Source organism: Hypanus sabinus, chromosome 5 (assembly GCF_030144855.1).
Source record: "Hypanus sabinus isolate sHypSab1 chromosome 5, sHypSab1.hap1, whole genome shotgun sequence".
Classification (NCBI taxonomy): Eukaryota; Metazoa; Chordata; class Chondrichthyes; order Myliobatiformes; family Dasyatidae; genus Hypanus; species Hypanus sabinus.
This window is the reverse complement of record NC_082710.1, coordinates 70,170,352-70,196,327: the sequence shown is the minus strand read 5'-3', so window position 1 is coordinate 70,196,327 and position 25,976 is coordinate 70,170,352. Positions and strand designations below refer to the sequence as shown.

General features: G+C 40.4%; 1 long non-coding RNA gene across 1 annotated transcript; it reads left to right on the top strand.

Annotated features, from left to right (window-relative positions):
* Positions 1 to 1,764: 1,764 nt before the first annotated feature.
* On the top strand, positions 1,765 to 25,893 carry LOC132394235 (uncharacterized). The gene is made up of 2 exons (XR_009512228.1): positions 1,765 to 1,887; positions 22,684 to 25,893. It is a non-coding gene; the product is annotated as an uncharacterized LOC132394235 (long non-coding RNA).
* Positions 25,894 to 25,976: the final 83 nt, after the last annotated feature.

Sequence of the window (25,976 nt, the reverse complement as noted above, 5' to 3'; positions counted from 1 at the left end):
AGTTTCCCTACAGTAAAAGGAGCTAAGGGGAGAGCCTACTGAGGTTTATAAAATTATGTGGCACATAGATAAGGGGAGTAGCCAAAGTCTTTCCTCGAGGGTACGGGAGTAGCAAGTGAGAGGAAATAGATTTAAGGACAGAGGGGAAGGATTTGAAGAGGACCTGAGAGGCGAGGATTTTTTTTACAGAAAGGTTGGTGGGTATATGGATTAAGGTATCAGAAGATGCTGCGGAGGCAGATACAATTGTGATGTTTAAAAGACATGTAAATGGAGTAATGTTTAAATGTTTAAAAGACAGGTAAATGGATAGGAAAAGTTTAGGATAAAGAGTGAACACAAGCAAATGGGACTAGCTCACGTGGGAAACTTGCAGTTCACAGATGAGTTGGGTTGAAATATTCATATTTATACTGTATCATTGTATGACCCAAGAAAGACTACAGTAATCAGGAGTAATGCAATGTCTGAGGAAATATCTTGAGAATTTATTCCTCTCCACAGATGCTTCCTGACCTGCTGAGTTCCAGCAGCATTCTGTGTGCACTATGACTGTGCTGAACATCAAGCCATTTAACATTCTTAGTGTAACGTGTTGGTGCATTTGGTATACAGGTAGATCCAGTGTGTAGTGACACTGTCAGGAAAGACAGGTAGATGATAGGGCAAAACTGCAGTCAATGGGAAGAGTTAAAGTGTAACGGGGTCCAAATTAAAAATGGTAATGAATACAGTACTTAAGGTGTTATATTTGAATGCACACAGTATACACAATAAGGTAGATAATCTTGTAGCACTGTTAGAGATTGGCAGAAATGATGCTCTGGACATCGAGTTGTACCAAAAAGATCATAGTTAAGAGCTTAACATCGAAGGATAACGAAAGGATAGACAGTAGACAGAAGCAACAGGGTGGCTCTATTGGTAAAAATCAAATCAAATCCTTACAACGATGTGACAAAGGATTAGAAGATGTAGAAACCTTCTGGGCAGATTTAAGAAACTGCAAGGGTAAAAACACCCTGATTGGAGCTGTATACAGGCTTACAGTCGCCACAATGTGATCTATAACTTACAACTTGAGATAGAAAAAGCTGGGAAAAAAGGGAATGTTGAGATAACCATCAGAGATTTCTATATGCAGGTACATTGAGAAAATCCACTCGGTGCAATTTACAGTTTGGAGATCAATTGTTTATGATTGACAATTTGGAGACGGGTTGTTTACGATTTACAGTTTGGAGATGGATTGTTGACGATTTACAGTTTGGAGACGGATTGTTGATGATTTATAGTTTAGAGACGGATTGTTTATGATTTACAGTTTGGAAATGATTGTTTACAATTTACAGTCTGGAGATGGGTTGTTGAAGATTTACAGTTTTGAGACGGGTTGTTTACAATTTACAGTCTGGAGATGGGTTGTTGATTTATAGTTTTGAGACAGGTTGTTTACGATTTACAGTTTGGGGACAGATTGTTTACAATTTACAGTTTGGTGGTGGATTCTTGACGATTTACAGTTTGGAGACAATTGTTTATGGTTTACAGTTTCAAGTTGGGTTTTTTTTTACAATTTACAGTTTGGAAATTGATTGTGTAATTCAGTGCTTTGCTGTCTCCGAGAAAAATCCAGGATGCCTGCTTGAACCTCTTGAGGCGAAGAAACTTTGAGACAGGGTGTGAGGTAATCTTCAACTCCATTTTGCTGATTAAGTGTTTGTTAATTGCCGATCAAAGCCGAGTTTCTAATCAAGGGAGATTGGAATGTCAAGCCGAAAGTGGGAGGCAATTGAGGATTCATCACCACTGCCTGCCTTTCGATCACTGATGGGTTCCCTCTGCTGCCAGAAGGGTGACTGTGCGGCAGCTGGCTGTGAACGTAAGGTAGGCCTCTGCTTTCGAGTGGTGTCATCTCTTTCTGTCAATACACAGAATGGTTATGGATTGGACTATGGACAATGAGCAATGGTTTTGATATCATGTGTTTTCACCCGTTCTTTCTCATTGCTTATTTCTGCAGGAGGAACGTGGCTTTGGGAATCGATGTTCTTGTTGTGTTTTTTCAGTTTTTTCTTTCTTTCTAAATCTTTTTTTATTAATATTAGTAATATGGACAGAATACAAATGATATATTGATAAAGAAATTACCAACATATAAATTCCATTACATATGAAAAAAACATACATAATAGTTACAATATAAATGAGTTTACCAAAACATAAGCCATAAAATATATGTATGAACATAAGAAGTCTAAATATTTCATAATATATGATATAAAGAAAACAGAAAAAAGAAAGAAAAAAAAACAAAAAATATATATAATGCCAAATTAGCTAATCTAATCTAATAACTAATATAGAAGAAAAAAGAAGCAAAAAAAAGAGAGAAAAAAAAAGGGGGCTGTTTATAATATCTCACAAAAATAAGTATTCATCAATGCCGTCACTTCCAGTCCTCTCAACATACATAAGCTAAAAGCTGGGAAATCAAATGAACTTAGCACAGGGTCATATTACATCATATGAAAATGTTGAATAAATGGTCTCCATAACTTTTCAAATTTAATAGAAGTCTCAAAAGTACCACTTCTAATTTTTTCTAAATTTAAACATAGCATAGTTTGAGAGAACCAATTAAATACAGTGGGAGGATTAATTTCTTTCCAATTCAACAATATAGATCTTCTAGCCATCAGAGTTAGAAATGCAATCATTTGACGGGCAGAAGAAGATAAATGCAGTGAGTCTAAGATTGGTAAACCAAAAATTGCGGTAATAGGATGAGGTTGTAAATCGATATTCAAAACCGCAGAAATAATATCAAAAATATCTTTCCAATATTTCTCCAAAAATGAACAAGGCCAAAACATGAGTTAAAGAAGCAATTTCAGAATGACATCTATCACAAATAGGACTAATATGAGAGTAAAAATGAGCTAATTTATCCTTGGACATATGGGCCCTATGTACGACCTTAAATTGTATTAATGAATGTTTGACGCATAACGATGATGTATTAACTAATTGAAGAATTCTATCCCAATTCTCACTAGAAATACTAAGACTAAGCTCTGTTTCCCAATCCTTTTTAGTCTTATAAAGAGGCTCTGAACGTATCTTCATAATTATATTATAAAGTTTTGAAATAAGCCCTTTTTGAAAAGGGTCTAATTCAAATAAACTCTCCAAAATATCTGAAGGCACAAAATTTGGAAACGTAGAGAGTACAGAACTTAAAAAATGTCTAATCTGTAAATATCTAAAAAAAATGAAATCTAGGCAAGTTATATTTGTTGGATAATTGCTCAAAAGACATGAAACAATTATCTAAAAATAAATCAGAAAATCTTAGTAATCCCTTAGTTTTCCAAGCCAAATAAGCTTGATCTATAATGGAAGGGTGAAAAAAACAATTAGATACAATAGGACTATTTAAAATGAATTGAGTCAACCCAAAAAATCTCCGAAATTGAAACCATATACGCAAAGTATGTTTAACTATCGGGTTGTCAATTCGTTTCGGCAATTTAGAAAGAGCAAAAGGGAGAGAAGTCCCTAAAATAGAACCCAGAGCATTAGCTGATACCGATTTAGTTTCTAAACTCACCCAACAAGGGCCAAAAGATCCACCCCCATCTTTCAACCAACATAACAAATATCTAATATTAACTGCCCAATAGTAAAATCTGAAATTAGGTAATGCTAACCCGCCTTCCTTTTTTGTCTTCTGTAAATATGTTTTACCTAACCTGGGATTTTTATTCTGCCATATATATGAAGAAATTTTAGAGTCAACATTAGTAAAAAAAGATTTCGGGATAAAAATTGGTATCGCTTGAAAAATATATAAAAACTTAGGTAAAATAACCATCTTAATAGCATTAATCCTACCTATTAGGGATAAAGATAAAGGTGACCACTTAGTAAACAAGCCTTTAATCTGATCAATTAAGGGTAAAAAATTAAATCTAAATAAATCTTTATGGTTTTTTGTGATTTTGATCCCTAAATAAGTAAAAGAGTCATTAACTAATTTAAAAGGCAAATTTCCATAAATTGGGACCTGTTTATTCAAAGGAAACAATTCACTTTTATTAAGATTTAACTTATACCCAGAAAACTCACTAAATTGAGCCAATAATGATAAAACTGCTGGAATGGATTTCTCCGGGTTAGAAATGAACAGTAATAAATCATCTGCATACAAAGATAAGTTATGAATATCTGTCCCACGATTAATACCCAAAATATCCTGTGATTGTCTGATGGCAATTGCCAAAGGTTCTAAGGCAATGTTAAATAGTAATGGACTAAGAGGACATCCTTGTCTAGTGCCCCGAAATAAGCGAAAAAAGGAAGATCTTTGATTATTGGTAAACACTGAGGCTACTGGAGTATGATAAATCAATTTAATCCATGATATAAATATCGGACTAAAATTAAACTTCTCCAACACATTAAATAAGTAAAGCCATTCAACTCTATCAAATGCTTTCTCCACATCTAATGAAATCACGCATTCTGAAGTGTCATGTGAGGGAGTATAAATAATATTCAACAATCTCCTAATGTTAAAAAAAAATAACGATTTTTAATAAAACCAGTTTGATCATCTGAAATAATTTTGGGTAATACCTTCTCCAATCTAGATGCCAGTAACTTGGAAAAAATCTTGGAGTCTACATTCAATAAAGATATAGGTCTATAAGAATCACAGTTAGTAGGGTCTTTATCTTTCTTCAATATTAAAGAAATGGAAGCTCTATAAAAAGATTGTGGCAAATTCCCCAATCTAATGGCTTCCTCAAAAACCTTACATAACCAAGGGGAAAGAGTAGCGGAAAAAAATTTAAAAAATTCAACTGTATAACCATCTGGACCGGGTGCTTTCCCAGAATTCATTGAGGAAATAGCCCCCTTAATTTCTACATCCATAATAGAAGTATCCAATATCAAAAGATCATCAGATGATAATCTTGGAAAATGTAATTTCCCAAGAAAATCAGACATGGTATTATGATCTTGAGGAAATTCAGATTGATACAGGGAGGTATAGAAGTCTTGAAATGCCTTATTTATCTCATCATGATTAACTGTCAGATTCCCATTCTGCTGACCAATCTTAGTGATTTGACGTTTAACCAAAGCATTCTTCAATTGACTAGTTAACAGTTTACCAGATTTATCACTATGTATGTAAAAATCAGATTTAGATTTCATTAATTGATTTTCAATCGAGGATGTAAGTAATAAACTATGTTCCATTTGAAGTTCAACCCTTTGTTTGTAAAGCTCCTTACTAGGAGCAATCGAATATTTCTTATCAATCTCTTTAATTTTATCAACCAATAAGAGCGTTTCCATCTTAGTACATTTCCTCAAACCAACAGAATAAGAAATAATCTGTCCACGTATATACGCTTTAAAAGTGTCCCAAAGTGTTCCGCAGGAAATATCATCTGTAGAATTAGTTGAAAAGAAGAAGTCGATCTGCTCCTCCATAAATTTTATAAAGTCAGAGTCTTGCAACAAGGTAGAGTCAAATCGCCATTGTCTAGCATTAGAAGCTGTATCCGTAAATTTCATAGAACGTAATAATGGAGCATGATCAGAGATAGCTATAATATCATAGTTACAACCGATTACCAATGGAATAAAACAAGAGTCTACAAAAAATAATCAATTCTCGAATAAGAGTGATAAACATGTGAGAAAAAAGAAAACTCTTTGTCATTAGGATGCCGGAATCTCCAAATATCAAAAACTCCATTGTCAGTCAAAAAAGAGTTAATACAAGTGGCCGACTTATTAGGTAAAGTCTGAATAGATAGAGATTTATCCATCAGAGGATTTAAACAGCAATTAAAGTCACCACCCATTATTAACTTATATTCGTTTAGATTGGGTAAAGAAGTAAATAAAGACTTAAAAAAGTCAGGACAATCCACATTTGGAGCATAAACATTAACCAAAGCAACCTTTTTATTACAAAGTAAACCCGTAATTAACAAAAATCTGCCATTCGGATCCGAAAAAATATCATGTTGAACAAATGTAATAGAGGAGTCAATAAAAATTGAAACTCCTTTTACTTTAGCATTCGAATTTGCGTGATACTGTTGACCCCGCCAAAATCTAAAAAAACGAAATTTGTCCTCCCTCCTCACATGAGTTTCTTGTACAAAAATGATATGAGCATTAAGTCTTTGGAATACTTTGAAAATCTTCTTTCGTTTAATTGGATGATTTAAACCATTAGTATTCCAAGACACAAAATTAATGGTCTGAGCCATAATTCTATAATCAACCCTTTGGTATAGAAAGGGTTAACCAACTTATAAACTCATGCACCCGGAAGAGGAACAAAAGTAGTGAGAAGACCCGGAAGTGACGACAACACAGACATATTTGAAGTTCAAAAACAGCCCGAATAAAAAAACTAACACAAACTGGTACAAAAAAAATAGAATTAGAAAACAGACCATCCCCCCACCCCCCGAGAAAAAGAGAAAAAGCCAAAATATGACTTAAAAAGAGAAAAAGTAAGACTAATCCTACCCCCATGTCAGCTGAAGAACACTCCATATAAAAAGGATATAAAAGAATCACCCCGACTTTAAAAATAAAATCGCTATAATAAAAACCATATTTCTAAGTATAGTTAGTTGTAAAAAGAATAAAAATATAATCACTAAAAACAATTATAACTCGGGCTCTGGCCCAGACAAAACAAAAAATATTTAAGCTGAGATAAGCGATGCCTTGTCTAGAAGAAACACGAAAAATATAAACATAATGCCATCTTAAGCAAAACCAAAAATCTTTTCCAAAAAACCACCATCTTAATCAAGGAAAAATTTACCTTCAAAGAATTAAAAATATACCTTCGAAGGAACAAAGTTAATAGACAAGTATATAGTTAAATGATTAAAGTGTATAAGGCAAAACAATTAACATGACGCAAACACACTTTAACTTGAGTAGGATGAACCTACACCAATAACCAGATTATAATTCTGGTTTAAGAGATCGAGAACCATCTTATACGATCAGAATCATTCATTTATTAAAGACTGGTGTCTGTAGCAGTAGGGAAGTTCTCCTCCAGATATTTTCTCACTTCTGAAGTTGAAAGGAAAACTTGTCGTGGAGCATTCGACGGAGAAATTCGAAGCTTCGCAGGGTATAGAAGCGCAGGTTTCAGATTTTTCTCATAACATTCAGCCATCAACGGTTTAAAAAGAAGCCTTCTTTTTAAAAGATCTGAACTAAAATCTTCGATCAGGCGGAAGGAAAAATCTTTGATATTAATCATTCCTACCCGACGAGCTGCTCTTATAACTTGTTCTTTGTCATGTACATAATGGAACCGGACAATTATCACCGAAGGTTTGTCTGTAGCACTCGGTGATCGACGCCGAATTCTATGTGCCCGATCCAATAAAGGGGGGTTATTCAGGAAAATTGTCGGAAACGCTTCTTTTAAAAGTTGAGCAAAATATTTCGAAGGGTCATCTTTTTCTATGCCGTCTGGAAGACCAAGTATACGTAAGTTCTGTCTTCTGGACCAATTCTCAAAATCGTCACTCTTGGCTTTAAGGGCTTCCATCAGCTTAATGGTCGAAATTAAATCCTGTTGCAGTTTTCCAATAGTCAAATCTCGCTTCCGAGCTTCTTCTTGCAGAGACTCAATAAGAGCTTGTTGCTGTTTAATTACTAAATCCGTCTTAACCATGTGCTCTTGAAAAGCCTTTATATCTTCTTTAAAAAATTGTTGTAGTTCAGCAAATTTTTGATTCAAAACCTCCATAAACAATTCAAAAGTTAATGGTGTTTGTTGTGTCGGAGCCTGCTTTTTTCCGTTACCGTTCGGATTACGTCCGGGATCCCGTCCCTTAGACCTGAGAGACATTTCTGTTTGCATATCATCAAAAGTTCACAACAAACGCTTGGCAGTAAATCCAACAAAAAAGAATAAAGAAACTTTCGGTATAGGTAAAAATAAGCTGAATAAGGGTGATCAAAGGTTAAAAAAAGTAAAAGTTATGGAGCGAATCCAAAACGGTACTCACTCCATGAGCGTCTCCAGCTGACTCCTTCTGGGAGCCTTGAACAAGGACTCCTAACCCCTTTCACCTCTAGTAAGCACAAAGTACACAGCAGATGTGGTGGTTAAAAGCAACACGTACAACAAGCTGAAGAAACTCAGCAGGTTGGGCAGCATCTGTGGAAATGAGCAGTCAACGTTTCGGGCCGAGACCCTTCGTCAGGACTTAAGAGGGAGGGGGCAGGGGCCCTATAAAGAAGGTGCGGGGAGGGTGGGAAGGAGAAGGCTGGTGGGTGTCAGGTGAAAAATCAATAAGAGGAAAGATCAAGGGGTGGGGGAGGGGATAGGCAGGAAAGGTGAAGAAGGAATGTAAGGGGAAAGCACTATGTAGTAGAAGAAGGCAGAATCATGAGAGAGGTGATAGGCAGCTGGAAAAAGAGGCAGAGTGAAACTGGGATGGGGGAAGGGAGAGGGAGGGAATTACGGGAAGTTGGAGAACTCGATGTTCATGCCAAGGGGCTGGAGACTACCTAGACGGAATATGAGGAGTTGCTCCTCCAACCTGAGTTTGGCCTCATCATGGTGGTAGAGGAGGCCATGTATGGACATATCCAAATGGGAATGTGGAGCAGAGTTGAACTGGGTGGCAACCGAGAGATCCTGTCTGTTGTGGTGGACGGAGCGGAGGTGCTCGATGAAGCGGTCCCCCAATCTGCGTCGGGTCTCGCTGATGTAGAGGAGGCTGCACCAGGAGCACCGGATGCAGTAGATCACAAGTGAAGTGTTGCATTACCTGGAAGGACTGTTTGGGGCCCTGAATGGTGGTAAGAGAGGAGGTATAGGGACAGGTATAGCACTTACACTTGCAGGGATAAGTGCCAGGTGGGAGATCTGTGGGGAGGGATGTGTGGACCAGGCAGTCGCGGAGGGAATGATCCCTGTGAAAAGCAGAGAGGGGTAGAGAGGGAAAGATGTGCTTAGAGGTGAAGTCCTGTTGAAGGTGGTGGAGGATAATATGCTGGATCCGGAAGCTGGTGTGGTGGTAGGTGAGGACAAGGGGAACACAGTCCCTGTTGTGGTGACGGGAGGATGGGGTGAGGGCCGAAGTGTAGGAAATGGAGGAAATGAGGGTGAAGGCATCATTGATGACGGTAGAAGGGAAACCACGATCCTTAAAGAAAGAGTACATTTGAGATGCCCTGAAACAGAAAGCCTCATCCTGGGAGCAGAGGAGACGGAGGAACTGGGAATAGGGAATAGTATTTTTGCATTTGGCAGGGTGGGAAGAGGTATAGTCGAGGTAGTTATGAGAGTTTTATAGAAGATGTCAGTGGACAGTCTGTCTCCAGAGATGGAGACGGAGAGATCAAGAAAGGGGAAAGAAGTGTCCGAGATGGACCAAGTGAATTTGAGGGCTGGGTGAAAGTTAGAGGCAAAGTCGATGAAATTGACGAGCTCAGCATGGGTGCAAGAAGCTGCACCAATGTAGTCGTCAATGTAGCAAGGAAAAGTTGGGGAGCAGTACCAGTATAGATTTTGAGCAAAGACTGTTCCACGTAACCCACGAAGAGGCAGGCATAGCTGGGGCCCATGTGAGTGCCCATAGCTACACCCTTGGTCTGAAGAAAGTGGGAAGAGTCAAAAGAGAAGTTATTAAGTGTGAGTACCAGTTCCACCAACCAGAGGAGTGTGGTGGTGTTGGGGAACTGGTGAGGTCTATTGTCAAAAAAGTAGTGGAGGGCTTTGAGGCCTTCTTGATGGGGAATGGAAGTGTATAAGGATTGGACATCCATAGTGAAAATGAAGCGGTCAAGACTGGGGAACTGGAAGTTATTGAAGAGGTGGAGGGCATGGGATGTATCCCTGATGTAGGTGGGGAGGGACTGAACTATGGGTGACAAAATGGAGTCCAGGTAGGCAGATACAAATTCAGTGGGGCAGGAGCAGGCCAAAACTATGGGTCTACTGGGACAGTCAGGCTTGTGGATCTTGGGGAGGAGGTAAAACCGAGCAGTGCGGGGTGTGGGAATTAAGAGTTTTTTGGCTGAGGATGGAAGGTTTCTGGAGTTGATAAGAGCAGTGATGGTACGAGACACAATGGGTTGATGTTTTTTGGTGGGGTCCTGTTCCAGGGGTAAGTACGAGAGCTGCCGTTTGGCCTCTGAGGTAGAGGTCCGACCACCAGACCACTACGGCACCACCTTTGTCTGCAGGTTTGATGGTGAGGTTAGGATTAGTGTGGAGAGAGTTCCTCTGTCTCTGCTGCATCTGCTCCCAGGATGAGGCTTTCCGTTCCAGGACATCTCAAATGTCCTCTTTCTTTAAGAACTATTGTTTCCCTTCTGCCGTCATCAATGATGCCCTCACCCGCATCTCCTCTATTTCCTGCACTTCGGCCCCCACCCCATCATCCAGTCACCACAACAGGGACCGTGTCCCCCTTGTCCTCACCTACCACCCCACCAGCCTCCGGATCCAGCATATTATCCTCTGCAACTTCCGCCACCTTCAACAGGACCCCACCACTAAGCACATCTTTCCCTCTCTACCCCTCTCTACTTTTCGCAGGGATCATTCCCTCCACAACTGCCTGGTCCACACGTCCCTCCCCTCAGATCTCCCACCTGGTACTTACCCCTGCAAGTGTAAGTGCTACACCTGTCCCTACACCTCCTCTCTTACCACCATTCAGGGCCCCAAACAGTCCTTCCAGGTGAGGCAACACTTCACTTGTGAGTCAGTTGGGGTAATCTACTGCATCCGGTGCTCCCGATGTGGCCTCCTCTATATCGGCAAGACCCGACGCAGATTGGGGGACCACTTCATCGAGCATCTCCACTCCGTCCACCACAACAGACAGGATCTCCCAGTTGCCACCCAGTTCAACTCTGCTCCACATTCTCATTCAGATATGTCCATACATGGCCTCTTCTACTGCCATGATGAGGCCAAACTCGGGTTGGAGGAACAACACTTCATATACCGTATGGGTAGTCTCCAGCCCCTTGGTATGAACCTCGAATTCTCCAGCTTCCAGTAATTCCTTCCCTCTCCCTTCTCCCATCCCAGTTTCATTCTGCCTCCTCTTCTAGCTGCCTATCACCTCTCTCATGATTCTGCCTTCTTCCACTATCCATTGTGCATTACATTCCTTCTTCACCTCTCCTGCCTTTCCGCTCCCTGCTTTCCCTCCCCCACCCCTTGATCTTTCCTCTGATTGGTTTTCCACCTTCTTTATAGGGCCCCTGCCTCGTCCCTCTTCAGTCCTGACGAAGGGTCTTGACGCGAAACTTTGACTGCTCGTTTCCACGGATGCTGCCCAACCTACCGAGTTCCTCCAGCTTGTTTGTACGTGTACCCTTACACCTCTGATGTTTGAACCTTCTCCCCAAATAGTCCACACTTCTGTTCCTTTTACCAAACCATCTGCCCCTTTTTTCCATTCTTCCAATTTGTCTAAGACCTGCTGCAATCGCATTGCTTCCTCAGCACTACCTACCCCTCCACCTGTCTTTGTATCATCCGCAAACTTCGGAACAAAGCCATCAATTCCATTATCCAAGTCATTGACAAACAATGTAAAAAGTAGCGGTCCCAATACTGACCCCTGAGGAGCACCACTAGTGACTGGCAGCCAACCTGAAAAGGCCCCTTTTATCCCACTCACTGCCTCCTACCTGTCAGCCATTCCTCTATCTATTCCAGTATCTTTCCTGTAACTCCATAGGATTTTATCTTACTAAGCAGCTTCATGTGTGGCATCTTATCAAACTCCTTCTGAAAACCCAAGTAACTGACATCCACTGCCTCTCCTTTGTCCACCTTGCTTGTTAATTCCTCAAAGAACTCTTAACAGATTTGTTAGGCAAGATGGGAAAATGAATAAAACAGAGAGGACTGTGGTGGTTTATAAAGAGGAAGTGAGGGGAACATAGTAAGTGAGGCTAAATTAAAAATAGTTAATTTATTGTTTGTAAGTATGGTATATAGGGTGATAAGAGGCATTGATAAAGTGGAAAGTCAACACCTTTTTCCCAGAGTGGAAATACCTAATACAAGAGGGCATAACCTTCAGATGATTGGAGTAAAGTATGGGGGAGATGTCAGAGGCAGTTTTTTACACAGTGGTGGATGCATAGAATGAGCTGCCAGGGCGGTGGTTGAGACAAGACACATTAGGGACGTTTAAGAGACACTTAGATAGACATGCTGATGAAAGAGAAATGGAGGCTGTGGGAGGGAAGGATTAAATTGATCTGCAGTGGGTTAAAAGGTTGGCACAACATTGTGGGCTGAAGGGCCAATACTGTACTATACTGTTCCATGTTCTGTGTTCTATACCATTGGGTTGTAGACTATCGGGCTGAATAATGTTAGAATATAGAACATGAAATATATAACATAGAACAGTACAGCACTCTACAGGCTATTTGGCTCATAATGATGTGCTGATCTTGATGCCAATTTATATTAGATATCCTCCTCCTGTATACCATCCACATCCATCCATTCCTTCATATGCATGTGTCTGTCTAAAAGCCTCATAAACTCCATCAAACTGCATTCTTCCACTAGTACTTCTGGTAACCCGTTCAATGCACCTACCACTCTCTGTGTAAAACATCTGCTTTAGACTTCCCCACTAACTGTAGAAACATGTTATTTGGCATTTGACATTTCTACTCTGGGAAAAAAAAGATTCCGATTTCCTTAAATATGCCTCTGATAATTTTATAAGTTCTAACATGTCTTCTTTCAGCCTTTGGCACTCTCAAGAGAACAGCCCAAGTTTGTCCAACATTTTCTTATCGTCCAGGCAGCATCCTCTCCACAGACTCCACATTCTTCCCATAATGGAGTGAGCATAAATCCACGCAACACTCCCAAGTGTGGTCTCATTAAAGTTTTATTTAGCTGCAGCATGACTTCCTTACTCTTATACTCAACACCCCTACTAGTGAATGCAAGCAAGCATGCCATATGCTTTCTTTACCACCATATCAACTGAAATAAGACCATAAGATATAGGAGCAGAATTAGGCTCTTTGCCCATCGAGTCTGCTCCGCCATTTCATTATGGCTGATCCATTTCCCTCTTAGTCGTAATCTCCTGTTGTCTCCGCATGTCCCTTTATGACCTGACTAATTAATGATCTGTTAACCTCTGCCTCAAATATACCCAGTGGTTGAACTCCACGGCTGCCTGTGGCAACAGCTTCCACAGATTCACCACTCTCTGGCTGAAGAAATTATTCGGCATCTCCATGCAAAATGATGTCTCTCGATTCTGAGGCTGTGTCCTCTGGTCCTCCCCACCATAGGAAATATCCTCTCCACATCCACACTATTGAGGCCTCTTAATGTTCGATAGGATTCAATGAGATCCCTCTTCCTTCTGAATTCCAGTGAGTACAGGCCGAGCAATCAATCAGGCCTCATATGAAAAGCCTTTCAATCCAGGAATCATTTAGGTAACACTCACACCCAACCAGTTCCCTTTACCACCACTCTTCTCCGTCTGGTGGAACTAGTCCTCACTCTTGATAATTTCTTCTTTGGATCCTCCCACTTCCTTCAGACAAAAGGTGTAGCCATGGGCACCCGCATGGGTCCCAGCTATGCCTGGCTTTTTGTTGGCTACGTCCATGTTCCATGTTCCAAACCTATATTGGCATCACTTCCCAACTCTTCCTATGCTACATCGATGTCTACATTGGTGCTGCTTCCTGCACCCATGCTGAGCTCAATGACTTCATCAACTTTGTATCCAGCTTCCACCCTGCCCTCAAATTTACCTGGTCCGTTTCCAACACCTCGTTCCCTTTCTCAATCTCTCTGTCTCCATCTCTGAAGACAGTCTATCTACTGATAAATTTTATAAACCCACTGATCAAACAGCTACCTGGACTATACTTCTTCCCACCTTGTCACTTGTAAAAATCTCATCCCCTTTCTCAATTCCTCTGCCACCACTGCATCTGCTCTCAGGATAAGGCTTTTCATTCTGGAACTAATGAGATGTTCTCCTTCTTCAAAGAGGGGGTTTCGCTTCCTCCATCACCAATGCTGCCAACATCTCTTACATTTCTCACACATCTGCCCTTATTGCATCCCCCCACTACCACATCAGGGATAGGGTTTTTCTTGTATTCACCCACCACCCCACTAGCCTTTGCACCCAGCACATAATTCTGCATAACTTCTGCCATTTCTAATGGGATCTCACCAACAAGCACGTCTTTTCATCCCTCCAGTTTCCACTTCCTGCAGTGATTCCATTGTCCCTCATGATTCCATTGTCCACTCGTGATTCCATTGTCCACTCATCCCTTACCACTGATCTCCCTTCTGGGACAAATGCCAAATCTGCCCCAATACCTCCTTCCTCACTACCATTCAGAATCCAAACAGTCCTTCCAGCTGAGGAGACACTTCACCTGTGAGTCTGTTGCAGTCATCTATTGTATTCAGTGCTCCTGGTGTAGCCTCCTGTATATCGGTGAGACCAAACGTAGATTGGGAGACCACTTTGCTAAGCACTTCCCTTTTTCACCAAACAAATTGGAATCTCCGTTGAGCTATCCATTTTACTTCCACCTCCACTTCCCCTTCCAATTCTGACATGTCAGTCCATGGCCGCCTCTACTGTCGTGATGAGGCCACACTCAGGTTGGAAGGGTAACACTCATGTTCTGTCTGGGTAGCCTTCAACCTGATGGCACGAACATCAATTTCTCAAACTTCCAGTAATTGCCCCCTGCTTTCACCATTCCCAATTCCTGTTTCCCTCTCTCACCTTATCTCGTTACCTGCCCATCAGCTCCCCTTCTCTTTCTTCCATGGTCTTCTTTCCTGTCCTATCAGCTTCCCCCTAGTTCAGCCGTTTATCTCTTTCACCAATCAACTTCCCAGCACTTTACTTCACTCCCTCCCCTTCTCCTAGTTTCACCTATCACCTGTCACCTTGTACTTCTTCCTGTCCTCCCCCACTTCCTTACTCTGACTTCTCCCCTTCCTTTCCGGTCCTGAAGAAGCGTCTCAGCTCGAAACATCCTCTGTTTGCTGCTGCTTGACCTGCTGAGTTCCTCCAGCATTTGCGTGTATTGCTTTGGATCTCCAGCATTTGTGGAATTTCTCACATTTACGATCATTTTTGCAAGCCTTCTTTGAATCCTCTCCAATGTTTGCACATCCTTTCTTAGATAAGGGGTCAAAGCTCCTCCAGGTGAGGCCTCACCAGTGCCTTATAAAACCTCAGCATTACATCCTCATTTTTATATTCTACTCCTCTTGAAATGAATGCTAACATTGTATTTGTCTCCTCACCACCAACTCAACCTGCAAGTGAACCTTCAGAAAATTCTGCACGAGGATTCCCAAGTCCCTTTGCACCTCAATTTTTGAATATTCTCTCCATTTAGAAAATAGTCTATGCTTTTATTTCTTCTACCACAGTGCTTGCATGACCATACACTTCCCAACACCGTATTCTATCTGACACCTCTTTGCCCCTTTTCCAAATATGCCTAAGTCCTTCTGCAGCGTCTGTGCTTCCTCAAAAGTACCTGCCATCCCATGTATCTTCAGATCATCTACAAAATTGGCCACAAAGCTATCAATTCCATCATCCAAATCACTGGCAACCAGCCAGTGAAGGCTTCCTTTATTCCCACCTTTTGCTTCCTGACAATAGCCTATGCTTTATCCATGCTAGTATCTTTCCTGTAATACCATGGGCTCTTAATTTATTAAGCAGCCTCGTGTGTGGCATATTATCAAAGGCCTTCTGAAAATCCAAATACTCAAGACCCATTGATTTTCCTTTGTCTATCATATAACCATATAACAACTACAGCATGGAAACAGGCCATCTCGGCCCTTCTAGTCCGTCCCAAACGCTTACTCTCACAAATCCTGCTTCTTACTTCTTCAAAGTATTCCAACAGATTTGTCAAACAAGATTTTTCCTTGAGGAATTCATGCTGATGACAGCCTATTTTATCATGTGCCTTCAAGTACCCTGAAACCACATCCTTAACAATCGACTCCAACATCTTCCCAACCACTGAGGTCAGGCTAACTGGCCTGTAATTATCTTTCTTCTTCCTCTTTCCCTTCATGAAGAGTGGAGTGACATTTGCAATTTTCCAGTCCTCCAGAACAACCGTGCCAGAATCAACTATTTCTTGAATATGCCTCCACAATCTCCATTTCTTTCAGAATCCTGGTGTGTATACTATCTGGTCCAGGTGATTTATCTACCTTCAGGCCTTTCAGTTTCCCAAGAACCTTCTCCATAGTAATGGCAACTTCACTCACTTCTGCCCCCCTGAAATTCTCAAACCTCTGGCATACTGCTGATGTCTTCCACAGTGAAAACTGATGCAAAATACTTATTCAGTTCATCTGCCATTTCCTTGTCCCCGATTACTACAACTCCTGCATCATTTTCCAGTGGTCCGATATCCACTCTTGCCTCTCTTTTGCACTTTATGCATCTGAAGAAACTTTTTGTTATATTCTTTAATATTATTGGTTAGCTGATCATCATATTCCATTTTTTCTTACTTTATGATTTTTTCTTTGGTGCCTTCTGTTGGTTTTTAAAAGCTTCACAATATTTCAACTTGCCATTAATTTTTTGTTCTATTAAATTACTTCTCTTTGGCTTTTATGTTGGCTTTGACTTCTCTTTCCAGTCACAGTAGCATCATCCTGCCTTCAGAATACTTCTTATTTGGAATGCATCTATCCTGTGCCTGCTGAAACTCCAGCTACTGCTTCTATGCCATCATCCCTGATGGTGTCCTCCTCCAGTCAGTTCTGGTCAGCTCCTCTCTCATTCCTCTGCAATACCATGTACTCCACTTTCAGTGAACAATGGACCTGGACTTCTGGATCTCTCTTGTCTTCAGGGCAATTAATGGATCTGCTATTAACTATGTACATTCTCCTTTCATTTGAATGTTGTTTGAATTTATGTGATTAGCCCATTTGTATTTCTGTTCAATGGTAGCTCGTAGGGTGTTGGCGGTGGGAAGCTTAGCAGCATTGTTGTATGCTGAGTGTGTTACGAACCCCGTAACTGGGTCACTTACCAGCAAAGATAGAGAGGTCAGTTGAAGTCTGATGATACTATTTTTAATAGTATTTATTAGTAAAAGTATACAAAAATAATATCAATGCAAATATACAGATAATATACGTCATCAATACTAAATCCAAAAGTGCGGGTATAATAATAATCAATAAGAAATAGCTCTATCGATATCTAGGGGATAATGTATTTCCGGTAGAAATATAAAGTTCGCTTAGTTCATGCAGGCTGCAGCATTTGGGGACCGCTGGGTTTGCAATGGTTGGAGAGAGAGAGAGTTTTGGGAGAAAAACTCGCCGGCTTTCCTTTTATGATTTTGTTGGAGTCTCGTTGGTGTGGCTCTTCACTTGTGGCCTCTTCTTTAGCTAAAGCCATTCTTCTGTGGTGAGCCTGCCAACCTGGCAAGGGAGGACGCACACAAGCCCTCACCAGCGTTCGCTATAAAACGCTGTCACTGGATTTCAAGCGTTTCTCCTGGTGCGTCTAAAGGGGTTGTTCCCCAGACCCCCTTTCATCCTTACTCACGGGGTCTCAGATGTCAATCAGGTTGGGATGATGCAATCCCTCAACCAGCCCACTCTGGTTGTCCCCTGAGGGGCTTTAATGAATAGTACAGTACTCAATACACAAGTCCGTCTCCAAGAGACAATAGCCGTTATCAGTGGTTTTGTTTCGCTGAGGCCAGGACACACTCCAAACCTTGTGGGTTCTCTCTCATTTCTTGGGTCCCAGACCCGAATTAAAAGCGATCTTGCGATTCTCAAAAAGGAGGGAGCGACTTTGTACCCTTCGGCCCCTCAGAGTTGCGGCACATTCGTAACACCCCCTTCCTTCTAAGATTTTTACCATCGGTAAAAATAAATTAATACGAGTCTTACAGGATTTCAGAATCTAACACAATACAAAAGAGTTTTTTTTCTCTACAGAGTAATTCAATTCAGCATCTAAACAGTTAGCGATTACACTGTCACTTCCTTTAATATCTTAACATCTGGTACCTTAATAAATTCTTGTAGCATCAGACTCCAATTTAATAACCACCTATTTTTATTCCTTTTCTTCAGCAAACAAAACTAAAGAGTTGTGATCTTAGCTTACGTGTATATTTCAAAAGTTCATGCAAATACTAATCTTTATGTTACTTTCAAACTTAACAGTCAATCTTCCATGGGCTTGTCTTTATTATTCACATGCTTTGTCAAAATCCCTTAAAACTGGATCCTGTTATTTAAAATGGTATCCCGTCAACCCTCGCCCCTTTTCCAGTTAACTCCCACTTGGTTAGCTTGTATACTAGTGTGGAATAGGCTTTCGCATGCTCCTTTCATAGGAGTTATTTTATCAACAATGTGTTCCAAACTTAAACCATTTTCTGAATTTCCACACAATTCTTTAATTTTAAGCAAGTTGTTAGTTTTTTATTCAGGACCCTTCATGCTATTAGTTTTCAGTTTAAACTCTGCAAGCGATCCCTCTTTGACCAAACAGCATTTCAAATTCTGCCTCTTCACACCACCCTCTTGAATAACAATAGAGTGTGGGGCACCTTTACATTCCAACTCAATCTGTAATTGATTCGCAGTCACCGTGTTACCAAGCCTTTGTCTCTGTAGCCTGGTTGCTGCTTCTGACATCAATCCAGACTTTAAATTTTCTTCATTCAATTTAGGAACTACACTTTTCCCTTTTCCTTCAATAATAATATTCACCTCACCACCTTTTATCTCCTCACTAACTTTTAACACAGCTTTGAGCACAAACAACTGGGAATTCTCACTTCCCACTATTACCAAGGTTAACCCTTTCTTCACTGAACCAAGTCCATCTGACCCACAAGGACTGCATTCCTTTTCAACTGAATCAAATACTTCAGTCTTTTCCTGAGTTTCATTACTAGGTTCAGTACCATGTGCATCCACATCTTGCACACACTCAAACAGGACATCTGCCTCTTCCAGGCTTTCAATACCTGTCCCCTTTTCAAATTCTAAGTTCCCCTGATTCTCCCAGTTACTCTCTGGGCAACTCCCTTCCGGAGTAAACTCAACCCCGCGGGCTGAAACAACCTCATCTGCCAACCCAGCAGACTTCTTCAAGGTAATGGCATCCTTTTCATCTAGGACTGCCCTCATTTCATTAACGGGAGCACATTTAAAATTTTCAACTTCTTCCAACAGTTCTGCCAAACCAGACAGATCATCCATGTCCAACCCTGGACCTTTTAACAGCCTTATCTGTTTTTCATCTTTACTCCGTGCCTCTATAAATTTCCTCCTGGCTAAGGGCAGGTCTACCTCCTCTCCCTTACTCTCTTTCACTTTCCTTTTCTCCATTTTACCACCCTCTAACTCCTCTTGGTACAGGGTCGGTAAAAACGTCTTGGCCAAATCAATACTGGCCTGGCTTAATCTGGTCTCGTTCTCAGCTGCCTTTTTCGACATGCTGCGAGTGGTCGCGCATGCGGGATAGATCTTGGAATCTAGGGGCAGGTCCTCAACACTTACAGACGGGCTCATCAGCTCCATGGCCGATCAAACTTCACCACCAGCTAAATCGTTACCCAGAAGGAGGTCTGCGTCAGTTAGTGGGAATTCAGATCGCACCCCTATTTCAACTGGTCCAGAAACCAGCTCACAATTTATAATGATCCTATACAAGGGCACCGCTTCTGTCCCTTTTTCTATGCCTCTCAAAGTTACCTCTCCAGTGTTGCGACCAAAACCTAGTACCGTACTGCGAATCAATGACAGCTCAGCTCCCGTGTCTCTCCAGATCCGCACTGGAACTGGCGTGTCTCCCTCTTTCACAGACACGGTTCCTTCTGAAATACATTTCTCAGGCCCCTCTCGTATTCTGTCTACCTGGGGCTTTCTTGTCGATTTACTGATCACCACAATACATCCTGTAGGGACTGCTGCTTTCCTTTTTCCTGTCTCCTTCCTCGAAGCAAAGCATTTAGATGCAATATGACCCACCTTTCCACAATTAAAACAGGTCAAGCCAGGAAATCTCTTGCCATCTTGCCTTTCCTACTCCTTATTTTTACCACTAGCTCCCGGCGGGATCTCTGCCTCAGCCAGTGGGCTTTCTCTACTGTTCCCACGGTCTCTGGTAACTTTTATTCGAGGAAAACTTTGTCTTGTGGGTTAGGGCATATTCATCTGCGAACCTAGCATATTCGGAGATGGACTTATTCGGCTTCTCATTCAAATACATCCGGATATCAACCGAAACACAACCTTTAAATTCCTCAATCAGAATTAACTCCCTGAGACGCCAAAAATCTTCTTCCACTATTTCTGCTGCACACAAACGATCCAAGAGCACACCCTTCTCATAGGCAAACTCTGCATACGTCTGATTCCACCCTTTCTTTAAATTTCTGAACTTTTGTCTATAGGCCTCAGGTGCCAATTTGTAGGCCTGAAGAATGGCCTCCTTTGCTTTCTCATAATTCTCAGACTCCTCCTCCTCCATGGACAACACCGCATATGCCCGTTGTGCCTTCCCTTTTAACGCATTTTGTAACAACGCCACCCACTGATCTTTGGGCCACTTCTGACTCACTGCCACCTTTTCAAAATGCAAGAAATAACTATCAACATCTGACTCCTCGAACAGAGGTACTAACCTAAACTCCCTACTAACATTAAACCTCTCCTCTCAGTCTGACCCTTGAGCTCTTCGCTCTTGCCTTAACTTCTCCAGGTCCATCTCATGTTGCCTCTGTTCCTCTTTCTCCTCATACTTCCTCTCCTTTTCGGCTCTCTCCCTCTCCTTTTTGGCTCTCTCTCTCTTTTTTTCGGCCCTTTCCTTCTCCTTTTCAACTGCTTCCAGCTGTTTTAACTGAATTTCATGCTCCCTCTGCTTCTCAGCTCTCTCCTGCTCTAACTCCTTTAGCTGGAGCTCATGCTCCCTCTTCCTCTGTTCCGCGTCCAGCCTCAATTTCTCCAACTCTTAACTGACCTGTCCCACTAGCTGGTACCTTTTTAGGGGTATTTTCCAATACCTCAGCCGCAAACACATTCTTCACAATATAATACTGAGTTATGGCCCTCCGCACCTCCCGCTTTTTCATCGACAACCTCACCTCTGCGAGATTTAGTCCTTTCACAATATTTATCAAGTCTGACTTTGTGGCAGCTTCTAGCGCCTCCAAAGTCGGGTTTTCTATAAATTTGTCAACATCCATCTTTGCTGGTTTCCCGTCTGATTACCCGCGCAACCGGCCCCATGTTTGGACTTAAAAGCCCGATTCACTGGACCTCCAATTTGGTATCAAATCTCGAGACGAGGCCCCCACTTTGTTACGAACCCCGTAACTGGGTCACTTACCAGCAAAGATAGAGAGATCCATTGAAGTCTGATGATACTATTTTTATCAGTATTTATTAGTAAAAATACACAAAAATAATATCAATGCAAATATACAGATAATATACGTCGTCAATACTAAATCTAAAAGTGCGGGTATAATAATAATCAATAAGAAATAGCTCTATCGTTGTCTAGGGGGTAATGTATTGTCCGATGGAAATATAAAGTTCGCTCAGTTCATGCAGGCTGCAGCCTTTGGGGACCGCTGGGTTTGCAATGGTTGGAGAGAGAGAGATTTTTGGGAGAAAAACTTGCTGGCTTTTCCTTTTATGATTTCGATCCGACGGAGTCTCGTTGGTGTGGCCGTTCACTTGTGGCCTCTTCTTTAGCTAAGCCGTTCTTCCGTGGTGAGCCTGCCACCCAGGCAAGGGAGGATGCACACAAGCCCTCACTGGATTTCCAGTGTTTCTCCTGGTGCATCTAAAGGGGTTGCTCCCCAGACCCTCTTTTATCCTTACTCACGGGGTCTCAGATGTCAATCAGGTTGGGATGATGCAATCCCTCAACCAGCCCACTCTGGTCATCCCCTGAGGGGCTTCAATGAATAGTACAGTACTCAATACACAATTCTGTCTCCAAGAGACAATAGCCGTTATCAGTGGTTTTGTTTCGCTGAGGCCAGGACACATTCCAAACCTTGTGGGTTCTCTCTCATTTCCTGGGTCCCAGACCCGAATTAATAGCGATCTTGCGATTCTCAAAAAGGAGGGGGCGACTCAGAGTTGCGGCACATTCGTAACAAGTGTAAGTGTTCAAACTTTGTTGCTTGAGTTAATGGTTGGCATGAGTGTTACTTGACACCTAATAGCCTAATAACACTCAGAACTGAGTGTTGTCCAAGTTTTCTTATGTTAACTGGTTCATTATCTGAGCTGTGAAAAGGATCATTGATGCTGATTGACAGATAAATATTGGCTGAGAGTCTCCTGCTCTTTGTGAAACAGCATCTTGAAAGCTTTGCTTCCTAATTAGAGAAGAGATTTAATGTCTCAATGGGAAAAAATGTTTAGTTGGCCCTGAACTTAATATTCATTCAAATTTACATTGAGCTAAGAGCAAGCAGGCACTTTGTGAGTTCCTTCACTGAGGTGTATCCAATCAAATAAATCCACTTCCTCTGATATATCACCCCATCCCCTTCTCCTTCTCCCAACAGGCACCAGTGCAGCACTTCCTTGGTATTGTATCAACCTGGACTTTTGTCAAAGGACTTTTTTGAAGAGGAACTTGAATATTCAATCTTCTGACTCAGTGGTGTCTTAAGAATCACCATTCATAATAATGATCATGAGGCACAGTATTTACTGAGAAGTAACTCCTATTGTCTCAAACAAAAAGCGCATGGGATCATAAGCTAACCACTGTGCGCACTCCACTAGAACAGGGGTCACCAACCTTTTTTGCACCATGGACCGGTTTAATATTGACAATATTCTTGCAGACCGGCCCGGCGGGTGGGGGGGCGGTGTGGGTGTTAATATCAACCAGAATATAAGTGATAAGTCAACTAAAAGTCACATTTTCATTTTTAGAATCTTTTTATTAATACATATTCTTCTACAACTATAGAATAATACAAAACCTCACCAAATTAATATGTATACAATTAATAGAGCTGAAAAAGAACTAATCGTAATATATAGAAATGAAAAAAAAATGTTATGTATAGAAAAAAAGAAGGAAAAAAAAGAACCCCATCTAACTAAGAAAAAAACCCATTAACTACAAAAAAAACCCATTAGGAATCAACACCCGGAAGCAATACATTTAACCATAATCTAGATATATTAAAAAAGTCATCAACCGCCAATTCACATTTTTTTTAAAAAGATAATAAAATTGGAAGGAAACCATATAGAATAATTCAAATTAAATGGTAATATTTGGCAAAAGAACCCCATCTTCGCTCAAAATCAAATCGAGGTTCAAAAGTTCTACTACTAATTTTTTCCAAGCTGAGACATAACATTACTTGAGAAAACCATTCAATTAATGTAGGGGAAGAGATATCTTTCTATTTTAATAAAATAGCCCTTCTTGCCAACAATGTAACAAATGCAATTACATGTTGATCTGAAGATGAAATACCCTGAATATGATGTGGAACTATTCCAAATAGAACAGTTAGTCTATTAGGTTGTAAATTAATTTTCAAAGCTTTTAGAGATTGTAGAAAATAAAGATTTCCAAAACAGTTTTAATAAAGAACCTGACCAGAACATATGTGACAAAGTAGCTACTTCAGTTTTACATCTATCAGAATAATTATCTACACCAGGAAATATTTTAGATAGTCTCTCCTTTGTTAAATAATAATGATGGACAATTTTAAATTGAATTAAACAGTGATTGGCACATATAGAAGAAGAATTTATGTTTTTCAAAATTCGAACCCAATCTTCATTCACAAAGGTCATATTAAGTTCTCTCTCCCAATCTTGTTTAATCTTCAGTGATAGGTTCTCTTTTTGTAAATTATAAATTCTGCTAAGGGAACCTTTCACTAAGGGATTCAATTTCAAAATGGTATCCAACAAATCAGATTCTTGTAAATATGGAAAGTTAGGTAAATATTATTGTAAAAAATGTCTAACCTGAAAGTATTGCAAAAATGTGTATGAGCGAGAGAGTATTTGTTAATTAACTCTTCAAAAGTCATCAATTGACCATTACAAAATAAATCTGTAAAAAAAACTGATCCCTTTATTTTTCCATAGGAGAAAAATGGGGTCGGTTATTGAAAGTTTAAATGAAAACTTTCAATATAAAAAACTAGACAACTTAAATTGTTTAAAATTTTAAAAATTACGAAACTGAATCCAAATCCGTAAAGATTGTTTAATAACTGGGTAAAAATTTAAATTTGGAATTTTGGAGAGCTGTAGAGCTCCTAATATTGAAGTTAAATGAAATTGTTTAACATCTTTTAATTCCAAATCAACCCAAAGTGGTTTTTGGCTCTTATCGAGCCAGTATAACCAAAAACATAATTGTCTAATATTTACAGCCTAATAAGAAGTGTAAGTCCACCATCTTTTTTTGGGATTTTGTAAATGGTGCTTGTTGATTCTTGGTCTCTTATTGTTCCAAATAAAGGAAGAAATAAGAGAGTCAATTTGATAGAAAAAAATTTTAGTTAAAAAGATAGGTATATTTTGGAAAATATATAAAAATCTAGGTAAAATCATCATTTTCACAGCATGGATACGACCTATTAAAGAAAGAGTAAGTGGATTTCATCTAGAAAATAGTAATTTCATGGAATCTACTAGAGGAACTGTATTAGCTTTATAAAAATCTTTATATTTTTAGTAATTATAATACCTAAATATCTAAATGTATTAACGATTCTAAAAGGAATATCACTATATGTACTAACAGGAGCATTTAATGGAAACAATTCACTTTTATTCAAATTAAGTTTATATCCTGAAAATTTTCCAAAATCTTTAAGTGTTTCCAAAAGATTAGGAATTGATTCCTCAGGATACAAAATAAAAATCAGAAGATCATCTGCATAAAGAGAAATCTTATGTATTGTTACGTACCCTGTAACTGGGTTTACAGACCAGCAGAAATAGAAGAGTCTGTTGGAGTCTGGTGGTACTGAAAACTAAAGGTGTTTATTAGTAAACTACACAATACAGTATCAAAAATGCAAATATACATATAAAACAGGTTAACAATAATTAACCTAGATGTGTAGGAATAATGATCAATAATAATAAACAAGCTCTATCAATGTCTAGGGGTAAATGTATTGTCATAAGAGAATATAGAGTTCAGTTCATGTGTGCTGAGGTAGTTGCGGTTGTTGTATTGTAATTTGTTGGGGAGAGAGAGAGAGAGAGAGAGAGAGAGAGAGAGAGAGCGAGCAAGAGATTGAGCAGCTGCAGCCAGCAAACCTTCTGTTGCTTTCTGATCCCGTCGTACCATTGTGGTCATTCCATTGTAACCCCTCTGTTCTTCAGCTGGACCATTCATCTGTGGTGGACTCATCAGTCTGGCCTGAGTGGACACACACACAAGTCCCCACCAGCCCTGCTGTAACACTGTGAGCTTTACTGTCCGATCTCCCGATTCGGTCCTTGAAACCCCCACCTTTCTGTGGGTGCACAACACTCGGTCAGTGTCCACTGGTGTGTCTGAGAGGTGTCTCCCCACACCTGTCTTTTATCCCCATTGACAGGGTATCAGCCATCCATCAATTCAAAATGACCATGTCCATCAAATCAGGCCACTCCTGCTGTCTCCTTAGGAATGTTAACGAGCAAAGTAATGTCCTTGCAGCGAAAGGTAAACAATCAAACAATCCAGGAAGAAGCCATAATATATAAATCTAATGTCTCTCTCTCTCTCTCTCTCTTATCTGTAGCAGATGTTCCTGCCTCTGTGCTTCATCTCTCTCTCTCTCTCTCTCTCTCTCTCTCTCTCTCTCTCTCTTTCTCT